The sequence below is a fragment of the Pinus tabuliformis genome, chromosome 7 (assembly GCF_031772625.1).
Source record: "Pinus tabuliformis cultivar Carrire ecotype Pingquan chromosome 7, CPIR1, whole genome shotgun sequence".
Classification (NCBI taxonomy): domain Eukaryota; kingdom Viridiplantae; phylum Streptophyta; class Pinopsida; order Pinales; family Pinaceae; genus Pinus; species Pinus tabuliformis.
In genome coordinates this window covers 737,172,890-737,194,619 of record NC_142293.1, presented here as the reverse complement: position 1 = coordinate 737,194,619, position 21,730 = coordinate 737,172,890, and positions in this window count along the sequence as shown.

Below are 21,730 nucleotides of genomic sequence, written 5' to 3'. Positions count from 1 at the left end.
AGGTTGCTCTTGAACATGACACTTTCACTCCATCACCGTGCCTATCTGGGTTGGGTTATTAGCTTGATGGTTATCACACCATTGGTCTATCATACCATCCATCACTTTGTTTTGGATTAATGCTATCAATTCACTTTAGTGTCGCTGACATGTTCAAGAGAAGTCATTCAGTCAAAATCCATTTTTTGCAATTCCATAAACCTTCATTTTCATGACTGCCATTCCTAAACTTTGTGTCGTCAGTCAAATTCCATCTGTAAAATCAGTACACTCATTTTGTGTCATTGATGTGGGATACATCAAGGCCCTCTTGCGAAGAGTCGCTTCTTGTCGACATCAACTCATTATCTAAGAAGTCGACTTAGAAGCACCCATTCAGTACCTTGAGGCTTGCATGCATCAGTGGCAGGTTTCTCGCTTTCGGCGATAGGCATACATCAATGGCCTTTGACCAAAAGACTTTATATGGTGTTCGACATCAAATCATCCATTCACACCATGCACTGCAGTACCTTGAGGATCGTTATCATTATCGGTGATTTCTCTCACATCTATTAATAGCTTACATCATCGGTTGGTAATCAGATGGTGTCTTCCCATGTTTGAATTCAGATCACAACTTCACATGGTTAGACTTGTACTTGAGCAAGCAGTTGAATGAGATTGAAGACCCTAGATCTAGTTTCATCCATCTGGGCTGCGATATCAGGAGTACTAAATCATATGTACAATGGCTTTACATTGATAGTCATTTCGATCATGGGTCTATATCTGTAGACGACTGTTTATGTACATGTAATGAAAGTTTATAAGCTAAGCATGGGTATGCCTTCCCTCAGCGATTCATGTAAAATCAAATATCATGATATATGTATTGTAATTGATGCAGGTCACCTTCCACTTCGATACCTCCTCATCACATCGTAAAACATTTCATTTGGCATTGGCATTCTTCTGACTTCATGCTTTAGGGGGAAACTGTTACAGATCCATTTGGGCACATCAAATCCCAACATTCAGATCAGTGATTTAGGACTCATCAAACCCTAAAATAATTTTTTTCATGCCCTAAACAAGTCACCCCTTTGAATGCCTCCTTCCCAGAAAGTTTCATGACCTAAGACATCCAAAAATGGTATCTAAAGGGACCAGCATAGGTATATACACTGCCAGGGTGCTCTACAGCGCAGTTAGATACACTGTCAAGGTGCTCTGTAGAGCACCTAAGCCCTCTTTAGGCTACGTTGGGTGAATTTGAGTGAAATTCAATTGGGGTTTGGGGAATATTCTTATCTCTTGGAGTCATCTAGAAGCTTCCCTCAGTTATCTACTCCTATGAGCTTAAAAATGGATGAGGAATGAGTTAAGGTGCATCCTATCCTCTCATCCCTTCCTCCATGGAAATAATTATAAGTATGGAAGGCCATTCAATGTCACCATTAATGACAAAACCTCCTTCATCTTCCTATAAATTAACCACTCATCTAAGTGATCAACAGCTAGACTATGTTGAATTGTAAGGAGATAATGCTGCTATGATATTTGGATTTGAAGCAAGTGTTGTGATGCTACAAGTTTGTCATGCATTTTATGTGATGTGGATGGGATCCATGCTAGAGGAATGGCTTTGAATCAGTCACCAATGGTTGTAATTCCTTCTTCTATCTAATAAATTGTTTGAACCTTTTTCCCATATGTTTGTATTGTTTCATAATGCTTATATGTGTGAATTGTATCTGATTCCTTTCACTTATATACAATAGATTATATGCTTTGATCGGTTTTTGTCTTCTGTTGTGTTTACAGGGTACTTCTCAAGCATATTAAGTATGGGAAGGAGCAATGGAATTGATACAAGGGAGACGAGAGGAAAGCGGAACTATAGGTAGGTCTTCTATCTTATCATCTTATCTATTGTTTATAGGAAAAGTCTAAAACACTTTAAACTGTTGTTCTAGATACAACTACTTATATAGGGAATTAATATTTATCCGTAGATGATAAATTCTCTAAAACAAGCATTTTTTGGGATGAATGACAAATAGTGAAAATATCCAAAATACAACTCACATATGGTACATTTTTACTATGGTAATCAATCCTTGTGCTATATGTAATGTAGTGTTGCATCCATTAGATTTAAACTTTCTAAATTCAATAACTTCATTCCTAATTAGAGTTACCACTGACCAAATCAATATCAAAGAGAAAGATCTAGATTTGTTATTTGTGAGGGTACCCTATACTACATCAAATATTCTAAAGATCTTAGATTATATTGTTATTGTTGTCAATTGTGTGCCTGAACATGAGTTTCTTTCTCTTTGTTGCGTGTTGCAACAATATCTTTAGAGCACAGTAGTAGGATAATGTTAAACGAATCTCTTGACAGGTGGGCTACTATATAAACATTTTTTGAATCTAATTAATTGATAAGTCAACCCTAATGTTGACTCCTTCTAAAAGACATGACCATTCACAATAGGTTATAACCATTGTAAATATAAGTTCTTCTTCACATTTTTGAGACAAGGAATTCATGTCTAAAGAAGTAATGTGATTGAAGAAAAAATGAGATTTTAATCTGATGTCGAAGTTATGAGGATATATACATTTTTCTATGTTTGGATCTCAGGATATACCTCTATGTGTGACATACTATTCAACCTTTCCTTCAGTCCTATTACATATAGATTTCAGTCCACAAAAAAAAAGATTCACTAAACTCTAATAATCTCATACTTGTGACATACCAGTCTAAAATAATATTAGACTTGTGATTCTCAGACCTGTGGCAGACCCGTTTTTACCTTGTGGACAAATCTCAAATTTGGATAAATAAGGAACTTCAGAGTTGTGGATAGAGAAGTATTCGACTTGTAAAGCACTGTGGCATGTAAATTCAAACCTATCGATAGAACAAATTCTAGAACTAATGATATATTGAAGCTTAGACCTGAGTCATATATCCTATGTGAAATATTAACATCTCTAGTCTATCACAATATCTTAGGCCTGCGCACAATAAAAACCTGTAATTGAGGAAAAAGTCTTTGATTGAGGATATCTTGATCTATGCTTGTCTTAGCATTTCAGACTTGTGTTTTGGCATCTCTTGTGAGTAACCTATTAGACATCATTTGGAGAAACATAGTGACAAATTTGAAGTCTTGAGGACAATATTTTGGCATCTCTTAAAGGCATACTATTGAACTACTTGTTGAAGGAAGTGTAACTAGGTTTGGTCTTCATAAATGTACTTTTGAGATTTGTACTTATTCAAGAAAATAAATTTTATTTTTATAATATATGACAGGGTTTCTTGCTCATTGAAGTAGGTCTATCACATGTCAAAGTGCTATAGGTGAGTCAAATAGTTAAGAAAAAATATTGAAGGCCTTAAAGGCATGTTACACCATGTATAAATATATATTAAATTCAAAGGGAAAACCTCCAAGAAAATTCAAGTCTACTCCTATGCAATGAAACCTTCAATAAGATCCTTCAAGCATGCTACGCCACCATGGAAACTATCTGAAGTTTGCTCAACAAATTAGCCACCAAACTGCGCTCAAAGTCAGCCTCCAATTAAGAGATCAAGTTGGCCTACAAGTTGGCCTAAATGGAGGGACAATCCTCTATTTATAGAGGTTTTCCACTCCAAATACAACACGCTACTCAAGCTATGAAATCCACAAAGAAAAGAAGAGAAGGAGGAACAAAGGAATTTGAGGTAAAGAGTCTACAAGGTGCAACAAACAAAGAAGAAATGACAACGAAGGTAAAGGACTGTTTCTAGAGCTAGAAATAGTCACACATGCAAAGAAGAGGAGGATAAATCTGCTAGTATGATAGTTGGGACAAATAGTCCATATTTTTGTGTTGTTTGGGTTTGACACTAGAATCACAAGGTCTCTCAAGACAAGTGAAGGAGCCCCTCTTTAGAAAAGGAAGAAAGACCCTAATACACTAACCGTACTCTCCACACGTGCGAGAAACTAGGGCAGTGGAATAGCAGAACAATCATACACTCAAGAAGGATCTCGGTTGGTCAAAGATATACTTGAGTAAGGGATAGAAGAGTAACACTTCATTTAGAAGACTCATTCAAGGAAGGTCTAACTCTAGACAAGAATCATAGCAAGAAGAAGATGTGCCAGAAGAAGGAGGACGAAGTGTTGGGGAACAAAGTGTCAGAAGAAGTGCTAGAAGAAGTGCCATAGAATAAGGTGTAGGAAGAAAGAAGGACTTGACTTGTGCTTAGAGGATACTCTTTTCAGGGGCCTATGGTTTGGCATTGATCAATAAGAAGCTTCAATAAGAGAAATTCACTAAAGGGTTTTCCTCTCAAGAGAAGAGAAGTTTTTGCCTTGGCAGAGAACCAATATCTTGTGTTCTTGTTTTTATGTTTTGGTATCATTTTGATGAAGTACACACATATGCACTAATAATAATAAGAAGAAGAATAAGCTAACAAAGAAAAGTAAAAATACTCCACAAACTGTTATCAAGTAAAGAAGAATCACTCTACACTACTTTGCCCAAGATTCTTCAACATGGTATAAGAGCTAAGGTGACACATAAAGGGAAGGGAAACTCAAGAACACACATCAAGGAGAAGCACCTACAAAGTTGAAGCATCAAGCCTAGAATTCTCAATAACTTAAAGGACAATAAGGGTCTACAATCCATCATTCATCAAGGAGGTCTACATAGCAACAAGAATAGCCTTACATAAAGGCACGTACAAAGAAGAGTAGATTGAAGCATGACCTACATCAAGCTTCAAGTCATCAAGCAAATCTCATCATTAAGAAAGTCCACTTGAAGAAGGAAACTTGAAGTACATCAAGATCCTAGGAAGGCAAGCCATCAAGTCTTCAAGAAGTAAGAAAATCCATTACATCTCAAAATCTATCAAGTAAGTACATGTCCCCTTTTGAATATACATCAATGCCTTTTTGCAAGTAAACAATAAATTGGTAGGTACCAATAACTTTCTTGCATGGAAGAAAAGGATTGATCTACTTCTCAAGGAGAATGGACTCCTTCAACATGTCAAAGGGAATATCACTATCCCTGCTAAGGAACAAACTCAAGCCTTATCCAAGTACAATAAGGATGATACAAGAGCTCAAAGGATTCTAATAGAATCAATCAAAGACTCTCTCATTCCTTATGTATCCAAGTTTGAGACATCAAAAGAAATTTATGATAAGCTAGTAGAGTTATTCTCGGTATCCACAACCAGAGAAGTAATATCTTTGAGGAATGAATTATACAAGATGAAGATAACAAAGGAAGGAATAGCTCCCTACTTCATGAAAATATCTGAAATGAGAGATCAAATTCAATAGCTTTGGGAAGTCATGTCTGGTAGAGAAATGACAATTGTAGTACTCAATGCTCTACCTGAGGAGTGGGGAAAATTCACATCAATCATATATGCCAAGAAGGAAGCAACCACTCTCAGTGAAATGTGGTCTCTATGCAGGACAAAGGAAACTAGACTTAAGGCAAAAGAAGATGTGGGATCAAAGGAGCAAGCATTTTCTACCATGGCCAAAAGAAAGGGTAAATTTGGCAAGTTTGGTCCACGAAGAATAAACAACAAAGACATGTCCAAAATCCAATGTTTTGGATGTCAAGAATATGGACACTACAAAAAGAATTGTCCTAAGCTTAAGAAGGACAATAACAACAAAAGGAAGAGGGAAGAAGCTCACATAATGCAAGAGATGAAAGAAGGAAAGAAGCAAAAGAAGGAAGATCCTCCGAATCTCTACTATGACTAGGTAAAACTCTTTACTTCTAGACTTATTTCAAAGCTTTAAGTAGGATAGGAGCATGTAGGAATAAATTAAAATTGCATGGCTAGAAACATCCTCTAGAATCTAGTGGGATGATGTACATAGAGTCCTAGATACTCATGAAGATGTAGCATTTATGATCAGGAAAAAAATACATGAGTAGAAATATCTTCTAGAATATAGGAGCATAATAGATATAGCTCAATATATTCATGAAGAAGAAGAATACCTAGTATAGGACCTCATCCACAATGAAAGAAAGTTGATCATGGTTAAGAATCTTATAAGACCTCCATCATCAAAAGAAAGGAAACATTTGAAAGGAAAGGATCTTCAAGATCCTATGATGGGATCTTCAAAAGAAGGTTCAAGGACCAAAGCAGATGTCTCATTGGGAATCCCATTCATGGGATTCAAGAAAAGGATGATATGTATGCAAGCTAAGATGAAGCAAGAAGGGCCACACCAAGGACAATCAAATGAAACTAAGATGATCAATGGAGAATCAAGATGAGGTATGTATGCAACAAAGTTTAGTCATGTTATCATTTGTATATTATTGAGTCATGGGATAATTCTATAACATGATCAAGCATGAAAGAATCTCTTTCACCAAGAACATGCTCAGAGGCATGTACCACAATGCAATGAAGGTCAAAAAAAGAATATGCTCACATAAGGAGCATAATATTGCTGACTAAGAAGCAAGAAGAAATGCTGACAAGTCCAGAAAGCCAGCAATGAAGGAATTCTCTCACAAGATGCATTAGATGGTTAACCTATCCATCTGAGAAGAAGAAAATGAAGAAAGAGATCAAGCATGTGAAGAACACCATGATCACCAAGAATCAATATCTGACAAAATGCTTTGAAGATATCTCCTGAAGGAAGGCAGGACAACTCTGATAAAGGAAGAAAGGACCCTTGACACCTATGAAGGCCTTGGAGATATAAAAGGTGTAGATAACTGATTCTACTCTATAAACATGTCATCATGAATAAGCCATCCAACAAAAGAAGAAGCAATATTAAGATGAAGTCATGATGGGCTACTAGTTTAGAGCATGTAAATAGGAAAGTACAATGAAGCATCCATGAGAAGAATATTCTGAAGCATGAAAAAGATGACAAAGGAGTAGCCAAGATGATAAGAAAACCTAATATATGACATGAAAGCCACTTTCCTCGAAGGAAGAAATGACATGACAAACGAGGGAGGAAAGTGATCAATGTATGGTGCCCTATCTACAAGAAGTTCAAACAAAGAATTAATGACATCAAGAAAGGAAGGATATCAAGCAGTTGAAGGACCCATGAAGAATAAGTTGATGATAAAGGAAAGAGTGCCCAATTAAGAGGGATATTTGACAGGTCCCTAATCAAGAGGGATTTTTTGGATCACCCCTGATTACAAAGGAGTGACAATTTTGTTTTCCATTTCATGGGTCATGCACTAGACTAGGACTAACAACCATAAGTCTAGATGAAGGCCATGAATGGAAATGTAGACACAAGATAGACACAACATTCTTGTCTTCACTTGGGAAGAAATAATGGGAGGATTGGCTAATCATATGGCATCTGATACTATTTAAGGATGTGTAAGGCATCCAATACAAGAGTAGGCAAGAGGACTGATATCATTTGAAGGCTAGGAACCAAAGATAAGAATATTCCTAGAAGGTCATACTCGGAGAACACTCAGGTGGGTATGTACCTTGAGAGATAATGATGAAGGTGTCTATAAATCATTGGTCTCACCAACATTGTAGCTCATGTTATCGTAAAGAGAAGGAGATGTTAGTCAAGGCTTTGCACTATGACAATGATGATGGATATGATGCTATAATAGATGGATTGCTAATCCAGTTTCTCGTATGTGAATTCTTCAAGATTGATAATAGGAAAACACCTTGAAACGTTATATGAATACCTCCCTAGTTAAGAGTTAGTGTTGAAGGAAGTGTAACTAGGTTCGGTCTTCATAAATGTACTTTTGATATTTGTACTTATTCAAGAAAAGAAATATTATTTTTATAATATATGACAATGAGTTTCTTGCTCATTGAAGTAGGTCTAGCACATGTCAAAGTGCTATAGGTGAGTCAAATAGTCAAGAAAAAAAATTGAAGGCCCTAAGGCATGTTACACCATGTATAAATATATATTAAAGTCAAAGAGAAAAACCTCCAAGAAAATTCAAGTCTACACCACCATGGAAATTATTTGATTTTTTCTCAACAAATCAGCCACCAAACTGCCCTCAAAGTCGAACTACAATTAAGAGATCAAGTTGGCCTAAAAGGAGGGACATTCCTCTATTTATAGAGTTTTTCCACTCCAAATACAACTCACTACTCAAGCTCTGAAATCCGCAAAGAAAAGAAGAGAAGAAGGAACAAAAGAAGCTGAGGTAAAGGGTCTACAAGGTGCAGCAAAGAAAAAAGAAGGGACAATGAATGTAAAGGACTATTTATAGGGCTAGAAATAGTCACACGTGAGAGGAAGAAGAGGAGAAATCTGTGGGTATGATAGTAGGGACAAACCATCCATATTTTTGTGTTGTTTTGGTTTGACACTAAACTCACAAGGTCTCTCAATATAAGTGAAGGAGCCCGTTTCTCTAGCGAAGGAAGAAAGACCCTAATACACTAAGGGTATTCTCCACACGTGTGAGAAACTAAGGAAGAAGAATAAAAAAACAATCATACACTGAAGAAGGATCTCGGCTGGTCAAAGATATACTTGAGCAAGGGATAGAAGAGTAACACTTCATTTTGAAGACTCATTCAAGGAAGGTCTAACTCTAGACAAGAATCATACCAAGAAGAAGAAGTGTCGGAAGAAGGAGGAAGAAGTGTTGGAAAACAAAGTGCTGGAATAAGTACCATAGAATAAGGTGTAGGAAGAAGAAAGGACTTGACTTGTTCATGGAGGATACTCTTGTTAGGGGTCTAGGGTTTGGCATTGATCAATAAGAATCTTCAATAAGAGAAATTCACTAAAGCAATTTCCTCTCAAGAGAAGAGAGGTTTTGGCCCGGGCAGAAATCCAATATCTTGTGTTCTTGTTTTTATGTTTTGGTAGCAGTTTGATGAAGTACACACATATGTACTAATAATAATAAGAAGAAGAATAAGTTAACAAATAAAAGTAAAAATACTCTACAAACTGTTATCAAGTAATGAAGAAACACTCTACATTACTTTGCCCTAGATTCTTCAACACTACTTTGTGGCACATTTGGAGAAAAGTATAACAAAATAAAAGAGCAGTTGGAGAAAACTTTGATGAGTATCTTGGATCACACTTGAAGATACCTTGAACACTAGTTGAAGAATACTTGTTGGAGAATATTTATCAGCTCTTTTTGAAGTAGTCATCTATGAAGAAGTAGCATTGTTAAATCCCTAATGAAGTAGATTTAAAGAAGATTGTGTGTACTGACATGAAGAGTCTTAGAGAAACATACTAGGATTTTTAGAGTTTGATCTTGATGAACTAACCTTGGAATTATTTTGAAGACCAATTGAGGTATTTAGTTGAAGAAGATATTGGATTTATTTTCAAGAATTATTAAATATGATATTGGAAGTCTTGAAGAAACACTAAAACCATCTTGAAGAAATGAAGAAGATTAAGAGGGTTGGATCCCTAGAGGACTGGAGTCCTCATAAAAGGTTGGACCTTGTGAAATACCAAGTCAAATCATGAATTATTGGACAATATTGGATTCCTCAAATAGACCAAGTTGGAGCTTGGTGTTGTACAAGTTGGACCTATCTTGAAATTGAACATTAGAGTATTTGTGTAGGGTTGGATCCGTGAATTATTATTATACTTGATTTTTTTAAAAAGAGAATTGGAGTCCTCATCATTCTCATTAATAAAATTATTATTTTGCTATACATATTTTCTTTGTTTTCACTAAGTGATATTAACTGTTGCAAAATGATTTTTTTAAAAGAAATATTGATTCACCCTCCTCTCATTACTTCCAAAAAACAAACCTCTACCTTTGAATCAACATACCTCGGCCTTTTAGAGTAGCAGACCTCAACTTTTGAAGGAGTATCAAACCATATGCTACTTGAACATAGTTAGACCCATTCTAAATAAAAGTAGGCATAATATATTGGAACAAACCTCAATTTATCAAGAACAGAATTTGGCCTCCATCCTCTAAAATATTTTGGTCATCATCAGAGTAGACATTTGGCCCATCTTGAAGTAGACTTACTTGGCCTCTTGGAATATACTTACCTTAGGCTTTTTTGCATTTTTAATAGACCCTATCGACATTATTGAAATATGCTTTTAAATAATTTTATTGAAGAAAACTTTGAACACTATTATCAATGTTTGAAGACACCTTGAAGACAACTTGAAGCACCATTGAAGGAATTCTTGAAATCATTAAGGGATTCAATCTTGGAAGCAACTTAGATTAGTATTATAGACTCTTTTGTAAACACCGTTGAAGGTTATTTTAGAAAAACCATTGAAGTCACTCTCGAAACATTGAATATTGTTGAAGAAATAGTCATACTTGGAGAATATTTAAGGATCAATACTTGAATACATGTTTTATTGGAGTGGCCATAGAAGTATTATTAAAGAAGACCTAAATTTTCTATAAAGGAAGATTACAGAGATTTTTTTTGACGTATATTAGAAACATTTGTAGAAGTAATTGAAGTATTTGATGGAGTACTGAAATAGCATTAAAGTCACCTTGAAAATTGAAGCAAGTAGAGAGGGTTGGAGCCCTAGAGGATTAGTCTCCTCGTACAAGGTTGGAGCGTTGTAGGAAACTAAGTTGGAGTCTGAATTGTCTTTGAGGATTGGAGTCCTCATAAGAGATTGGAGACTCATTGAGACTAGGTTGGACCCTTGGTTTTTAGGATTCGGGCCTTGAAGGAGTTAAATATTTTGTTGTAGACGTTGGAGCTTGAGTTTTGTATAATAGGATCAGAGTCCTCATTGTTTTCCATAAAAAAATTAATTTTCTTGTTCTATGTCATGTATTTTGTAACTAAGTGATCTTAACTAGTTAATATAACAATTGTAAAATAAATATTGATTCACCCCCTTCTTAATATTTCTAACAATTGGTATTAGAGTTAGTAACTTCAAGCATAGCCTAAAAAATGTAAGGTAGATCCTATGAAAACAAATGGAAAATTCAAGAAGGAAAGGCTCCAAACACACTGAAAATATATCCTACCTAGTCACGAAAATAGATGTAAATCAAGTTAGTAAACACCCATTGTTCGATGGAATGAATTATGTACTATGGAGAAAAATAATGGGGTTCTACTTGATGGCCCTAGGATATGAGGTATGGGAATCAATTTTTAATGGAGACAAAACTACCAAGAAGTCAGAAGAATACAATACAAAAGTGATGAAAGAAGTCTTTTGTAGTTTACCAGATTGTGTAAAAAGCAAGGCGGGTCAATGCTCTTCAACTAAAATAATTTTGGAAAAAATGTGGAAAATTGATGAAGAATATGGGTATGTTCTTGCTAAACCTTAACAAGATCACAATAATGATCATGAATAAGAGGAAATAGACAAAGACACCAAAAAAACAAAAGACAATGAAGATGAAAAAGACTTTGAAGAAAAGGCTAGGGTAAACCTTGAAGTAGAACAAAGGATTGCTCCAGAAGAAATAAATAGATTGAGAAAATAAAATAAAGAGGTTGAAGAGAAAAACCAAGACCTTGACCATACAAAGGAATAAGTGATTCTCTTAAGGTTCCAAGTAGAAGATAGATCTAGGGACTTTAGCAAGATAGAAGAAAAATTGCATCAACAAGAAAGGAGACACGAAGAAGAACTTAACACTCAACTAGAAGAAGAGAAAAGAGAAGAAGAAGTAATAAAGATACATATAATAAAGAAAGGAGAATATTGTGAGAGGTTTGAAGAAGTGATCACTTCGTTGATAAATGAAGTTGAAAAGCTCAATAAGAACTTAAAATGTTCTCAAATATTAGATAAAATCCTCAATTGCCAAAGGTCACCCTTTAACAGATCAGGTCTTGGATATAGAAGTTAGAATTCATGCAAAAATGATGAAAGCCATAAATCACCTAAAATATCTAAGAGCCATATACTTGAATGCTCCAGTACTAGTGAAACAAAGAAAATAAATCAAGATGAATTTGGAAGAACAACTTCACCATGAAGTTGTGCATATGAATCCTATTAGATTCCTATAATAGGAATCAATGGTATTAGCCTCTCATTATTCATTTTGGTCAATTTATCCTATTAATCACTATGTATCATAGCCTAAAGGTTTCTTGTCCAAGGAGTCATTTAGTCCCTTAGGTCCTATGGTTAAGATCATAATGGATGTTTGGGAGATGTTTTGCATATGAAGTCTAGTTCAGATCATGTTGCAGGTTCCCTCATGGGGATGAGATTTTCATTATATTTTAAATGAGCTATATATTTCTTCAAATGGGTTCTAGTATTTAAAGTTATGGCAGAAAGAAGATCCTTCTTCAAATGACTTGAAAACAAAGGAAAATTTCTTAAGTGGTGATCCCAAATCTCGCATATCGGAGAATTTGATAGAAAACAATGGAGATTAGAGCAAAAATTAGTGATTATCTATCACTGATATCGTATATTGATGATCAAAGGTTCTAAAATCACGCATCCCACAGTTCAGAGGTGCATCGACATATTGGTGGGGTTCTAGTGATATTAGAGCATAGGGTGTAGGGCCCATCACATATCGGTAGTTGGGGGTTTGCAATGGATGGCAGGGTCACTATGTTTCAAAATAGTCTATATGTGAGTTTTGATAAAACTATTAGTACTACACCTTAAAATATATGGCTAGTTATAAACCAACGGAAAGCACAGAAATAGGTTAATAAAGGAATTTCTCGCCAAAACAAAGAAGGTTGGGCCTTTTTTCTCTTCTCCAAATTGATACATGGCGAAAATAATTGGGTTTGATAAGGGATGCATGGTAGTAAGTGATTGGTTCTGATATGCCATGTGGCATATGACATTAGTAATGATGTGGCGGTACTGTGGATACATGGCATGCGAATTCATCATTTTCAGGGTCCTAAGGAAGCATTTCAATGTGATATGTGCCACCACTCATAGGGTGACACGTGGCAGAGGATGATGTCAGTGATCAACGATTGCAAGGTTGAGGCAAATCCCAACATAAGTGAAATTGCTGATTGAAAACCTCCAATTAAGGGGCTCCGATATGGGGGCTAGCCTGCAGTCACGTGAAGAGCACAGCATTAAGCACTAAGTACAAAAGGTGGTCGGTGATCGATGTGTGCTGCATACCAAGTTCAAACCTTAGATTGGAAACTTCTAGGAATCAGGGATCCAATATGAGGTCTGGCTTATGGTCACATGAGGAACCAATGGACCAGGCACTAAATAGAAAAGGTGATTGGTGTTTGCAATCGACGAAAATGAAATGTCTGCATTAAGTTAGACTGCCGATTGGAAATTGCAAGGAGAGGAGCTCTGATATGGGAGCTAGCCTAGGGTCATAGATTTCAAAGAGACCAAGGTTTATTGGCAAGGTGTGTAATATGTGGTTTTTGTGTTAACGTCATGAAATTGGGCAGAAAGGTTAATACAAATTTTTAGATGAAAAAAAAGGCGTGACCCCTCCCTCTGTTGAAAATAGCAACAAGAAATTGTAAAAATAGAAGTGCTAAAAATAGCACTGCTATACATAGCAGTTTGGGTACCAGTGCTAGATTGAGCAATAGGGAGTGAAAAATGGAAGTGCTAAAAATAACATTCTATTTTTAGCTATTTAGGATGGATTCCTATTTTAGTCAGTCCTTGGACTAAACAAAGGAAGTAAAATTCGAATTTGAACTCAACAGTTGTTTGAAAATTAATTAATTAATTCACGATGAGTTAATTAGTTGTGAAAAATCAAACATGAAGTATATATGAGGACATGCAATAGTTTCTCCATTGATTGAGGGATTTATCCATTAGTTAAAGAGATAAGGATGAGTTCTAATTTGAGTTGTAATTAGTTGGCTCAGTTAACTGAGTCAAGTCTAGTTAGATTGATTTAAATAATTTGTTTAAATTAATGTGAGTTTAGTTAATTAATGCATGCTTGCATATAACTACTGCACTTCAGATAATTGAATATTCTGTCATGAATAACTCATGAATGTCAGTTCAGATAGAGACCTAGTTGAGATCAGAGGAGGGACAGTGTACTATCAGTTGGATGGATTTTTCCTATAAAGGAAGCTCATCCGTGGAGAAGGATTAATCTCCTTAAGGATTGCGCAGTTGGATCAGAGGTTAGCGAGTGTGTGAAGAGGCCAATTCACACAAGTGACAGCACTGGACCCCAAGGAAAATTGCGCAAATAAATATGAGGCTTGGAGGGCAGAGGAGAAGGTTTGATAGAGGCCTTTGACTGTCTATGAGCAGCAGAGGGATTGTAGAGAGAGAAGGATAGCTTTTAAGCTAATTATTTTTGTAATCCGGACTATATTTCCACTTGTATGATAATACAGAGTTGGGGTTTTAGGCTGAGGCTTTCCCCAGTTTATTTCTTCAGTGTTGTGTGTGATTGATTCCTTCTTATTAGTTATATGTGTTCAATTGATCTTGCTCAGTTCGATTAAGCTTCCGCATAATTGGTTGTAGAAGTAGATCAAGTATTTTGCTTTAGTATATTGCATTATCAGGTGATCTACAGTGGGAACTTCTACATGGTATCAGAGCAAAGGTGATCAAGGAAGAACAATATACAAGAAGGGAGAAGTTTGAATTTTGTGATTCCTAAATATGGAAATCGAGTTCTTATCACATCTCTATTTCACCTATTTCGTTCAATGGTTTAAGAATCTAATATGCTGTTGATGACAGTTCGAATTATATAGCGTGGAAGGATCGCATGGAAGTAGTACTAGAGGATAATAGTCTAAAGGACTTCATTGATCAAGAAGTCCCCAAGCCGGCTGGTGCTACTAAATTGGCTGAATGGAAGAAATCTGTGGCTAGAACAAGGAGAATCCTTCTAGAGGGAGTTCGAGATCACATAGTCTTGAGTCCCCATGGGAAGGAGACATTGTTTTCAGTGTCGAAAATAGTGAAAGATCTATATTAGAATAATAGTTATCAAAGGAAGTTGGTGCTGAAAGATAAGCTTCGGAAGATCAAGTGTGAAAAGGGCGACACGATCTCTACATATCTGAACAATCTCACCACATGCACGGATGAGCTTGGAAGTGTAGGGATCGCGACAGCTAATGATGACATGGTGAGTCTTGCACTCCTCGGTCTTCCTAAGAGCTGGCATAGCTACCAGGACTCAGTTAATGGAAGAGAGAAACTACCAGATTGGGAACGACTTTGGTCGGATTTGATGCAGGAGGAGATAAGAAGAAGCACCAGAGATGGTTCTTCATCCATGGAGGATGAAGAAAACTGTGCCTTAGCGAGTAAGGCGAAGAAGGGGAAGGAGAAGGGTTCTCTTTCCCAATCTAGTTCTTCCCATGGTGGTGTTAGCACCTAAATCTACCTTAGGCTGAAGGAAGGCAAAAATTAGGGTAACCACAAACCATGCTCAGTCTGGTAGCTAGCCCTACCAGAGAAGGAGAGGGCTCTCTCTGAGTCACACTCAGCGAATGGATAGGCAAAATGGTCTGAGATGACTTACAATGCAATGTTTACCTTAGGCTAGTAAGTGAAAGAGGATTTTGGAAAATATTTTTGAAAGTGGCCAAGCTTCTGGGATGTATATGGGACTGGCGCTTAGCAAAGAACAGAGAATTGAGAATGAAGGCACAGATTATTCCGTGAGGCAAGGTAGGCGGGAAGCACAAAAATTTCAACTTAAGGTGACGTAGAATGGAAAGATTTCCGAAGATAGTGAAAAGGGCATGGTCGCATGAATCCTTTTCAACAGAAGAATAACACTGCACATGAAATTTTCCCACAGGCAGAGCAATATAAATTGAATTCTACCTAATCTCACTTAGAAAATTTCACTGAAATGAATTATGAAACATAACAAGATACATATGGAACATAAGAACACATTTTCTACACTCACAACCACAAGAATCTCATGAAACAAAGCCGCTGCCTTTCATTAACTCTCTGTCAAAAATACACAGTGCAAAAACAGAGTTTCTTTCCCACAGTCTCCCAGAAGTTACAAGCTAGCCAACCCTTTGCAAATAACTTGCTTACAATATATAGAAAGTGTAGAGAAGAGATGGAACACCCAGGGGTTGGGAAGTTACTCAAATCATTTCGAAAAGGAGATGGAGAGCCAACCATCAGCTACAGGTGCAGCGCTCTCAAGCATGACATTTGGCTGGGGTGACCCTTTGCATTCTTTTGCCACTTGGATAGATGCCCACCTGGAGAGAAAAATCTTTAAAAGCCACCTTTAGTGCCAAAATACCGAAGAGTAGATGACCGCGCCCACTTGGAGAAGTCGCGACCCGAAATTTCGTGAAACGGGAGCAATTTGGCAGTTTTTTCCCCTGTGCGTCGCGCCAATTTGGAGCCTGTTTTGGGGCACTTGCAGGTGTCCAAAATGTGCCCAAGTGGGCTTGTTGGAAAGCCTGTCCTGTCTACTTTCCAACCTAATTTGAATTTCTAAATTTTAAGCTCATTTTCCCCTCCAAAACTTCATTCTCCCAAGACTGCTTTCTGTGTGTCCAAAAAGTGGCAGAGAGGCCATTTTTGGGTGTTTTTTGACCTTTAGGAGACCCAAAACTTGTCAAATTTTCTTGCCCGGACACCAGTAGACATATCTTTCGATGCTAAATCCAAATATGCAAGCAGTTCCTTTATTGGAGTGCTAGAATTTTAGCATCGCGCCAGTGGCGCGGCGCACAGGGAGAAATTTCCTGTTTTGTGCTAAAAAATTTTGCCTGTGACCAAAGTTTGCCCAAATTTTTTGGACTTTGGGCTGGAGGTTCCCTCTGAAGTGCTTTGCTGTGCCAAGGAAGCCTCAACCAAGATTCGAAGCTGATCTTGCTCCTTTACCTCCTTTGCCTCTTTTGCCTCTTTTCTCGCTTTGCTTAATTTTGCCTTTAGGCTCCTGATTCTTGCCTTGGAACTCATGTTGCGGGCCTGGTAGTGATAAGTCATGTGCCTCAGCATGTCTTTCTCCCTATTTTCTTTGTCCAACAGCCTCTCCAAATTCATGTTGACCCTCTCAAGGTTGGACTCCTGGTCTTCATTGATTTCTTGCTCCAAAGAGGTGAGCGGAACCCTTCTTCTTTGAGTAGCTTGGCGTTGCTCACAGATGTTCTGCAGCTCCATGATCGTCTGTTGGTCCTCAAGCTGTTTGTTTCTCCACTCCAGGTAGTTCATGTTCCACTTGGCCCTTTCTAGATCAATGGTCAAGTCTTCAATCTCTGATTGCTGCTCCTTGATGATCTCTATAAGCTCCTCATTGGTGGGTTCTGCATCGGTCTCATCATCCTGGAGGAGAACAAACTCGGTCTCTTGCTCACCTGATGGCCCCTCCTCCTACACTGGCTCCTTGCCCTTACCTTTCTCCTATGATGCTGATGGTGGAAGCGAGGCCCCTTCCACCCTGGGTGGAGATAACACTTGCTTTGCTGCTGCAAACAACGGTCTGGTGCCTTTCGGATAGCCTCTCTGATATGTGATGAAAACTGGCATGGTGGTAGTCTCATGACTCTCAAACTGATGTGAAGGACTTCCCATCTTAGGCTCAAACTGATGTGAAGGACCTCCCAGCTCATGCTCAGCCTGATGTGAAGGACCTCCCACCTCATGTTCTACCTCTGATATCACCGGTGGAGTGCTGAAGAAATCACGGGAAATGAAGTCCTCCCAAGCAATACCCTACAATCCCAACTGATGGTCCACTAAAATCCGGATGAGAGAAAAATGATAGATGCTGTTTAGCTGTTGTTGTGGGGTCTTGCACTGCATGAAGTTTTTCATCTTCTCAATGTTGTTGCAGATGAAAAATGGGAGGCTCATCATCTTCACCCTGGTGAAGTGCATGAGCAAGCGGATGTGATAGGCATAAAGGCGAGAAAACCTCCCCTCGCAACTGAAATATTTCATGATCAATCTCATGAGTGGGGCATACTCATCCCTCAAAAATCTGAATGGAAAAACCCTGGTGAGCTGGCTCAAGCAGTTGTTCTTGATGTAAGGCTCATAGTGATGCCTCTCCACCTTCTTTTTCTTATGCCACTGCTCCCCAACGTTAGGTATCCCTGTTGCCACTGATATAGCCTCTGGTGTCAAGGTGAAAGTGACCCCAGCCAGGACAGATTGGCCTCCCTGTAGATGAAGTGCAAAAAGGCGGGCCAACTCATGATGTACTCTGACATTTGCCACCCTTTGGAAAAATTCATAACATGCCAAGTGCTGGAAACAAGACATGGCAAGTGGGCATGCCTGTAGCTCTGTGAGGGTGTTGGGCTCGTCTCTGAGATGTCTGCCACTCTGGTGATGTCTCCTATGGGCCCTCTCTCCTAAAGATGTGTCACTGTGTGTATCCCCCTCATAATCTGATGAATTTTCTGATGCCATCACTGCTGCTTGTACCCTGAGTTTAGTGCTGCCCTCTGAATCCAATGAAACTGATGAATGCTCTGAAAATCTGTCACCAAGGGGACAATAAAATAGGGGAGTGTTAGGAGGGGAATGATGAAAAGGGGAATAGGGGTTTAAAGGAGAAATTTATCAGGGATTTGGGAGTGCTTGGGGTATGGTTTTGATGGGGTAGGGTTTGGGATATTTTGATCTATAAGAATAAAGGGGGCGAAAATGGATATGATTACAATGTAGCTAGGGTAACTATTAGGAAAACTTGCTCCAGGAGAATTTAGCTGATAGAGATAGGATAGGAGCATATTTAGCAATCATGTTACTGTAGCAAAACCCTAGCTCTTTGCCCTTCTTTGTGTCATTTTTGTGTTTGCTTAATAAAAATTTGCCTTTGATTTCATAGTCACCAAAACATATTTTTCTTTGAGTTTAAGGATCAATGTTGAAAGGATCTATGGCCACCTCTGCAAATTTGAGATCCATTTATGAAAATTTGGGAGATTCGGTGCTTTTTTAGGCTCACAGGCCTGTGCGCCGCGCGCTTTGCCCAGTGCGCTGCGCGCTGGGTATGCGCCGCGCCAGTGCAGTGTTAACACTATGGCCGGGCTCCCAGTGCGCCGTGCCACCTTGTGTGTGTGCCGCGCACTGTCAAACGACATTCCTTTGCTTGGAAAAACAGGGGAGAGGGCTTTAGGGCGTTTTTGGGTGTTTTCTTTAGGAGGCAAGGTGGAATAGAGGTGACTATGATGAGGAGTGAGGGGACAAGGGGGAGGGGAAACAAAACCTTGGTGGTGTCTTCGAATTTGCAACCCCGTTTATCATTTGCTTTGATGAGTATTTTCATGGATGGCCAAGCGTGCTTCGGATACCCTTCAACATCTTAGGAACACCAACCATTGACCAAATTTACAGAGAAGGGGTTTCATTAGAGCCTACCTCTTGCTTGCTAGCCTTCAACCGGGATATAGAATAGATTTGCAAGTGTTTTTGAGCTCCCTGGCCCTGTGCATCGCGTGCCAAGCCCAGTGCGCCGTGCACCCTGAGTGCATCGCGCCTTTGTCAATTTTTCACTGTGGGTTGGTTGCGGTGTGTCACGCCCTCCGTGTGTGTCGCGCGCCCTGGTGTATGCGACCCGCCACCTAGAAATTTTCCCTCACTCGAATTCCTCCTCCTTAGCTCTTTTTTCTTCAACAATGCCTCTCTCAAGCTTTTCCTTATCACAATGACTTAGTTTTGGGTCAATATATATATATATATATATATATATATATATATATATATATATATATATATATATAGATATATATATATATATATATATATATATATATATATATATATATATCTATATATATATATATATATATATATATATATATATAGATATATATATATATATATATATATATATATATATATATATATATATATATATATATATATATATATATAGGCTTTGAGAGAGTTGGGTTCAATTTTTTCTTCTTTGAAAACCCACTTTATAATGTTTAAGTTTTGCACTTTTTATTGACTTTAAAACACTCTGCTTTTTCCCTTTTTCTTTGAAATTTTGGCTCTCATGATAAAATTTTCGGCATTTCTTTGCGGGGACTGTGTGATTGGGCCTCTGGCTTTGAAATCCATGACTTCATCTCAAAATTTCAACTGTCGATTTTTGGAAAATTTTGTCATAGTTGACCTTGTTTGACTTTTCTTCAAAACAGAGTTTTGAAGAAGAGTCGATGTCTCTTCAGGTGATGATGAAGCTTTTTGAACTGTAGCTATATAAGGTCTCCTTCTGGCCTGCATGGCTCGTTCTGGACATGTTTTTCAAATACCACATTGATGATTTCCTAGACCCAACATTAAAAATGACTCTGTCCTATAATATGGCCAGACCTTGACTATCATGAAATTTCAGTGATTATGTACAAAGACCTGAACCAGCAGGGGCCAGAGATGAGGGAATATGACCAGCATGACTATCTCCATTAGATCACGGCATGTCCCTAGTGAAATGCGACTGAGTGGATGGAGCGGGACACCTAAAATTGAAATGCACAAAGAGCTTTGATCTCTGACGGAGGGCTGACCAGAACGACTCTAACATTGGCTCCAATGGGGGATGGTAGCTCCTTGGAGATTCCAAGAACAACAGATCTCTGGAGGAGCTAGGCAGTGCCTTTTTGCCCATTGGGCTATGGAGTCATCATTTTGATAAACAGCGCAAGACTCTGACTTATTTATAAAACTGGAATAACCAAGAAATTGAATCAAACTTGACAATTGGAATAACTCAAAAACTGACTTTACATACTGAAACCAAACTGAAATAAAAATGGTATTTACAATGATAGTGGAAGCAACGTTAATAGATCAACAATGATACTACTTGAGCAGCCGACCATTGATCGGCCCTCCAGGACAGTCTTCCCCATTCATTTCTTTCATAAGAAAGGCATTTTGACCTCTATATGCTGCGATTTTGAAAGAACCTTTCCATAGATTTTCGAACTTTCCATGCTTGCCTTTCTCTTCATTCCTTGCATCCCACTTCAACACCACATCATCCAACTGAAATTTATCTACTTTCGCTTTTCTGTCATATATTTTCTTTATCTTCTCTTGTAACTTGGATGTGTTTTTGAAAACTTCCTCTCTTGTTTGCTGCAAGTGGATCATTTGATTCAACCTTCTCTGCATGGGATCTTCCTCACTGCCGGCCTCCTGAAGAAGTTTGACCACCGGGGCAGCAAGGGAAGCGGGAAATACTGTGTCCACACCATAAACCAGCTCAAACAGTGACATACCAATAGACTTTTTCTGACTAATCCCGTTTGCCCAAAGTGCATGGACCAACCTCTTGTTCCAACTCTTCTTATTTATTTCCAGCAGCTTCTTGATGATGTTGACCAAAGATTTATTTGAAGATTCCGCCAATCCATTGCCTTGCGATGATAGGCAGTTGAATGACCCAAAATTATGTGATATCTGTGACAAAATTCTACCATCCTTTTCGATTTAAAGGCTGCTGCATTATTAGTGATTATTTTGTTTGGACAACCAAAGCGAGACAAGATGTTATTTTTGAGAAATGAGATGATTACCGTGTCCATCGCTTGTCTGGTAGGTGCTGCCTCAATCCATTTTGTGAAGTAGTCCATCGCTGTAAGGATCCACCTATGTTGTCCGGAAGAGGCAGGATGAATTTCCCCAATGAAATCCAACCCCCATTGTTGGAATGGAGTGATCACTTCGATAGGCTTGAGTGGCAAAGGCTGTAGTTTCTATTTTCCTTCAAAAATTTGACACTTATGACAACGCTTTACCAT